This window comes from Hyaena hyaena, unplaced genomic scaffold, assembly GCF_003009895.1.
Source record: "Hyaena hyaena isolate Hyena2069 unplaced genomic scaffold, ASM300989v1 scaffold_331, whole genome shotgun sequence".
NCBI classification, from domain to species: domain Eukaryota; kingdom Metazoa; phylum Chordata; class Mammalia; order Carnivora; family Hyaenidae; genus Hyaena; species Hyaena hyaena.
The window spans coordinates 469,090-475,896 of NW_024080965.1; positions in this window are offsets into that span (position 1 = coordinate 469,090).

A 6,807-nucleotide genomic window follows, 5' to 3' on the forward strand; every position below is an offset into this window, starting at 1 on the left:
GAGGGGAGGGGACAAGCTCTTAACTCCCCTTGGTTTGTCCAGTGGAGATTACAGTAAGATGATTGTCGGTAGATTTCCCTATTGGCCCCAGAAGGATCGGGAACACCGCTCTTTTATGGAAAGCTTGCTGTAAAGACCCTGGACATCTCATATCTCTGCCACGGACAGTGAGATCTGGGGGTCTCAGGTATTTTGGGAGAGGAGCCTCCTCTGGTGTTAGTGATGTCATCTCTCCCCACCCCCTGTGCTCCAGTGTGGTCACTAGTCACCCTCTTACCCTGCCAGAGATGCGCAGGTGTTCTCCAAGTAGTCAACCCATCTGCTCACACCTGGTTCAGGATAGGATATGCACCTGGATGAGTTTAGATCTCAAGGCGCATCTCTTGATCTGAACACGTACGTTACCCAGAAGGAATGGATCTTTCCCATCCCTAGATCTGAATAACATTTACCAGAGGGCTAGGGGCGAGGTAGGGAGGAGGGAACCGGATCCTTGGTTTACATATATTCTGAGGCCGGCCCCCTTCTCAGGGCCTGGCAAGAGGTTCTGCCCAAGGCAAAGGGCATTGATTTACTGCCTATCTGCACAGAGGATGGAGTTGGTGGCTCCATGACGTGTGAGCAAGTCTGCCTACACACTGGGGACGGCCAAATGCTCAGTAATAGAGAACTGCTTCCCAAATGCTGGGCCAAAGGATTGTGACGTGACTCAGGGAAGTGGCAGGGGGAAGGACAAAAGCGGCCGCCCCTCGCCACCACAAGCAGACCTGTGGTCATAAACATAGTGGTCAATAAGCACAACCTCCTCCCCCATTTCCATCAGCAGAGAAAAGGGGCAAAGTCCCCCCTTCTCTCCTCTCTTATGCTGTCATTTGTCCTCCCTATTTATCAGGCAACTATTAGGTGCTGAGCACTGAACTTGCCTTTGGAGACACAAAGACTTGGTTCAGATCCTTAAGGAGTCCCCAGTTGTCCCCGAGAAGAGAATAAGGAAAAGATGCCGCTGGCCTTTCTGGCTTGTCAAGGGTCAACCGAATGCCTGAGCCTGTCCCCCTGAGAGGGCGGTGGGCATGACTGCAGCAGGTAACGGATGAGTGCAGTCCTGCCCTGACGGCGACATTCCCTGCAATTGGTTCCAGTCCTCTACAGAGCCAAGCGGCTTTGCGAATTGTGGGAGGATGGGGACAGGAGAGCAGGCCCCACCCCTCCATCCCAACCTGCCCTGATCCCCCTCCAGGGAGGAGCAGGGTATGGTCTTCCATGGCCAGAAGGAGAGAGAATATCGTTTGCCCCTTCTCTCTGCACAGGCTGGGAAGCACCCCCAGGGAAGAAGAACTGAGGGCCCGAGGAGAGAGGCCAGAGGCCAGAGGCAAGGAACTGCCAGCTCGTGAGGTCAGATTCCAGAGCAAACAGCAGGCTGTCTGCCTTTCCTGACTCTAGAAGGATGGGAGTGGGGGTGGGAAAGGTTCGGGTCCCTGCAGGCTGGGGAGGGGCCGCCAGGGTCTGACTGGGCACCCCCCCGGGACGTTGTGTCTGAGCCTGTGCTGGGAAAGGTAGGCCAGCGGCGACCACCAAGTGAGTGCAGCCCTCAGATCTTCTACGTAGTCAGAGTCCCATTAGCACAGTTTGAGCTAGAGGAAACCTGGCAGAGTGTATGGCCCTCCTCCCTCATCTGGAGGGAAAACTGAGGCCTGGGCCACACAAGGACAACCACCAGCTCCGGTCTCTCCTGTTGGACTGCCCTTAGGTCTCCCTGGCTACTCTGGTATACAGCATGTCCCCCTCAGGGACTCTCAGAGCACATGTTCCCTGCTGAGCAAGTTCCTACCTCGATCCCTAAGTACCAACGTGAGTGGACCTAAGGGGACAGTTGCAGATTTTAGCGGCAGCGGTGAAGCCAGCTGCGCAGATGGCCACCCGGGACTCTGGTGAACGCCAGACACGCCCCCCCACACACCCCCTCCCCCCATGCAAGGGTGTGGCCAGGCGGATGCCCTGAGCCCTCTGCCTCCTGCTCTACCCCAGCCTGGTCAGCCCCCTCATGCCTTCTGAGCTCCTTTTCTCTCTGCTCTCCTGCAAACCTCCTTGGCAAACCCACCACCCCTTTGGCCCTTCTCATCTCTACAACCCCCTGCGTACCTCCCTCGGAATACTGGGCCACAGGGCTCTCCTCTTCAGGAACTCTCTTGTCTTCAGGGAGGCAACGGAGTCCGGTGGGGACATGAGCAGGGGTGGGGAGCCCCAGGGCGGGCTGTGCAGGGTGTCAACGGCTGGCCCTGGGAGGGCCTGCACTCCAACGGTAGGGTTTCTTCCGAGGCCGGCTCTGAGGACCAGTGTCAGGGCCCGCCCAGTCCTGGGTGCCTGTGCACCAATTCACAGAAATCTCAGAGCCTCGAACAGGCCTGGGAGACGAGGCGGGAGAGCATCCAGGCGGGCGCGGAAAGGTGCGACCCCTTGCTGTCTCTGCAGCCAACAAGCCCAACCTGCTATGTGGTGGGGAGACGGAGCGGGCCCCCTCCTCAAATGCCCTCCCCTCTCCAGGCCACTCCTGTCTCTGGCCTATTTAGGGGCAACAAGGGCTTATGGGAAGCAGGAGAGAAGAACTTGCTGGGGATGCCAACAACACTCACTAGCACACACATGTCGAGCAGATACATACAAACCCCCAGCCCAGGTCCACACGTCCACATGCATGTGCATTCCCAGATGAACACACGCCCCATTCACTCATTTAGTCATGCAGCAAACGCTGGTGGAACTACTACTCTGCCCCGCACAGTAGGCTAGGAGCTAGCGTTACAGCCGCAAGCCAGACAGACGTAGACGAGGGGTCCTAGCCTCCAAGGAGAGAGAGATTCAACAAATGCTTACACAAAATTGTTGAAGACATTAAAGCCGTAATAAGTGCCATGGTGGAGAAAATGCCACTGAACTCTAAAAAAAAGAGAGTAGGGAGCCCACCCAGGGCCTCGCTTAGTTAGGCAGACCGCACTTTGCACAAGAACTCTCCATGAGAGCACAAGTGGGGAGTTGTGTCATTGTGGAGGAAGGGGTACCTTTTCTTAATCCCCATGGGCTGCCAGAGGCCTGAGATCCAGCATAGTCTTCGAGTCAGTGTCATATCTAATAGCTCATACCCAATCTCATGATGTCCCAAGGCCAATTTCAGGGTCAATCTCACTGTCACATATACAGCATTGTACAGTACCCTAGCATGCTCTTGCCCGCTCACCCACACACGTGCAGCATCACACGCAGGCTCACATTGGCTCCACACCCTCTTACAGACGTGACTGCGACACACGCTTAAAGAGTCCTCACAATCATACGCAGATTCTCACACACGAGCTGCCACACGTGCAGGACACAGCCTCACCACAGTTGCACATAATCCTTTACATCCTGTTACACACATGATTTCTCTCCCACCATGTCACCCATATGCCCACTGCTTCACTATAGTTGCACACAGTCCCTCACACCCCGTTACACACACACACACACACACACACAGAGTCTCTCGCACACACAGGCGGCCACTCTCCTGTTAGGCTTCTGGAGACAGGCGTGTGCAGCCCCTGATCACAGCTAAATGTCAGCGAGTCCCTCTCCTCCCAGTTAGAGATGAATTGTTGCTCTGGAGATATTTCATCCTTAATGCCTCCTGCTTGAACTGGAGCATGCGTCTCAAGGAGGTTACGTTTTTCCCAATCCGTCTGCTGCCCCCCGACTGGCTCAGGGAGCTGCCCTCTTGCCTCTCAGCTTTCATGGGGGGAGAGGAGGGCTCCCTCTCCCCTTACACCCTCTCCTCATCCTTTCCCTCCCCGACAGCTCAGCTCCTAGCAAAAGAACAAAGCCTAGGCAGCCTCCCAGGCCCCCTCCCCAGCTCCCAGCACAGGAGGCGTCCCCAGAGCCCAGGGGCCACAGCCCAGCCCCACCCCAGCCCCGCCCCACTGCTGCCTGCGTTCAGGGCCAACCGGACCAGACCATTGCCTAGAGAAGAACTGAGCGTAAGGAGAGGGATCAGGAAATGAGAGACAGCCCCTCTTAAGATCTTCTGTACCACAACCCTCCCCCTTATGAACTTGAAAAGAAAGCCTGAGTGGTGCTGGTGTGAGAATTAACTGGAACAACCGTTCAGGAGGCCACCGGGTTAGGCGGCGTCCACAGCTTCTATGCCATGTGCCCCCTTCGCCCCAGCAATGCCGTATTTAGAAACGCACGGTAGGAAATAAACAGAGATAGTCCAGACCATTTAGCTTCAAGGGGCTCAACCCAACCTGGTTTATAAGAGTGAAGAATTAGAAACAGCACAAACACCCCCCAGTAGGGGTTGGCAGGGGCACAGCCATCCACGGAATACCACGCAGCCATTAAAATGATGGTGTGGAAGAATGTTTAGTATCATTGAAAGGTGTTTACACATAACGTTGAGTAAAACAAGCAGGTTGCAAAACAGTATGTGCACGAAATGTGATGTGGGGCCGGGATGGGATCCCGGAGTCAGAAAAGGATATTAGTGGGAAAACCAGTGAAAGCCAAGTACAGTCTGGAGCTCAGTGAATAATAACTTACCAGTGCTGCTCTGACAAATGTACCCTGGTAAAGTAAAATGCCACTGTCAGGGGAAACAGGCTAAGGGGCATACAGAAACTGTACTATCTTTGCAAAAAGTTTTCTATATATTCCAAGATTAAAAGTTATTTAAGAAACCATTATGTATATGTGTGATCCCTCATTTTGTTTATTTTTATTTTTTTAAGTTTATTTATTTTGAGAGAGAGGGAGAGAGAACCAGGAGGGGAGGGGCGGGGGGGGGGGGACACATCTGTGCTGACAGCATGAGAGCCCGATGCATGAGGCTCAAAACGCGGAGATCCTGACCTGAGCCAAAATCTGACGCTTAACCGACTGAGCCACCCATGCGCCCCTCACTTTGTTTTTTTAAAGAGTATACATACATCAAGTTCTGGAAGACTACTCACCAGTATGTTAACTTTAGGAGTATCTGAAGGGTGGGATTATAGGCAATTTTAATTGAGTTTGATTTTGATGATTTGATCATTTTCATAAATAAATGTGATCATTTTGATCATGTTCTTTTTGCAGATTCATTACAATATAATTGAAACATAACATTGTGTAAATTGAAGGTGTTCAATGTGTTGATTCAACACACATATTTCAATGTGATTACCACCGTAGTATTAGCTAACAACTCCATCATCTCACATAATTATGATTTCTTTTTTGTGGTGAGAACATTTAAGATCTACTCTCCTTGCAGTTTTCAGGTATACAATACTCTACTATAACCACAATCCCATGCACCAGATTCCCAGATCTTTTTTTTTTTTTTTTTAATAAAGGAACATGAACTACTTGTATAATTGAAAAACCCTCAAACCTGAGGAACTCCGGTGGGGATGCTGAAAGCAGCTTAATCCCAAGCCACCCCAGCAAGCCCCCCACCCCCACCCCCAGTCCTCTGGAGGTATTGAGCCCAGCCATTATGGACAGTCTCTCTTACTTCTCTCCAGCCACTAAATCAGCATGACCACCCCTCACCCCTGGAAATTCCAGAATTTCAGAATTTGAAATCTCTTCTTTGATCCCAATCTCCTTTCCTTCACCTCACCCTTTCCCTCATTTCTACTGACTCATTCTCTGGTCCCTGAAACCCTCCACTTTTTCCCAGTCCATCACCTCCATTCTGGCCGTATTTCCTCCCTTCCCACCCTGGCTCCAAATCAGCCATTTCGACAACGTGCTTCCAGCCACCGTGCCTACCAATCTCCAGACTTAAGCAACACTGCCATTTCTCAGGCTCCTGCTCCTAGGTACGCTGGAGCTGGTGAAGAAACTGGCCCATGTATGCTGCTTCAACTCATGCTTCACCAGGACGCATTAAAAAACAAAGGGGCTCCTGGGTGGCTCAGATGGTTAAGCATCTGACTTTGGCCCAGGTCATGATCTTATGGTTCGTGGGTTTGGCCCACATCAGGCTGTCTGCTGTCAGCACAAAACAAACAATTACCAAAAAACCGTCTTTTCTTCATCTTTAACTGACTCATTATAATTCCACAACCACCTCATATTTCCCTCTGTAAATCTTCAACTCTAAACTGACCAAGAATATGGAGTCCAATCCTTGAACAATGTTTCCCCTTTCCACCGGTCCCCAAACACATCAGTTCATTCTAGAATTTCCCTGGACATTACCCATCCTTTTCCATCCCTCCTGTCCCTGAGGAAGAAGAGTTTTTCCTCCTTACCGAGGACCCAACCTCTCCAGCATTTTCCAGAACTTCCTCCATGGAGCATCTTCTCCATCTTGTCCATTTCACTGTCCCTCCTTTCTTCTCCCAAACTTTTTCAATGCGAAATCACCCTAATCGCCTCTAGTTGTTTGTCATTTACATTTACTTTTCATGCAACATCCCCACTACCCTGTAGTCTCTTACAGTTCTGCCTGTGACTTGGGCATTACCAAACCTGCGTGCCATTACCTCTGTCCTCCTCAGTGGTCACTCTGCAGGATTTGATACGAATTCCCTCCCTTAAAACTTTCATCATCTCCAGGCTACCAGCTTCTCTTGTTTTCTTCCTAACTTCCCAACTCTTCTTGGTCTCCTCTGACTCCTCTCTTCTCCTTCAACTTCCCAAATACAGAGATCTTCCAGGCTTCAGCTTCCAGTCTTGTTTTACTCTGCCCTTTCTGTCTCTGGCAAGCTCACCACTCCTCTGGCTTCCACAAGCCATCTCTTTGGAAGAATCCTTAACTGAATGCTTCTGAGTTCCTGTCTG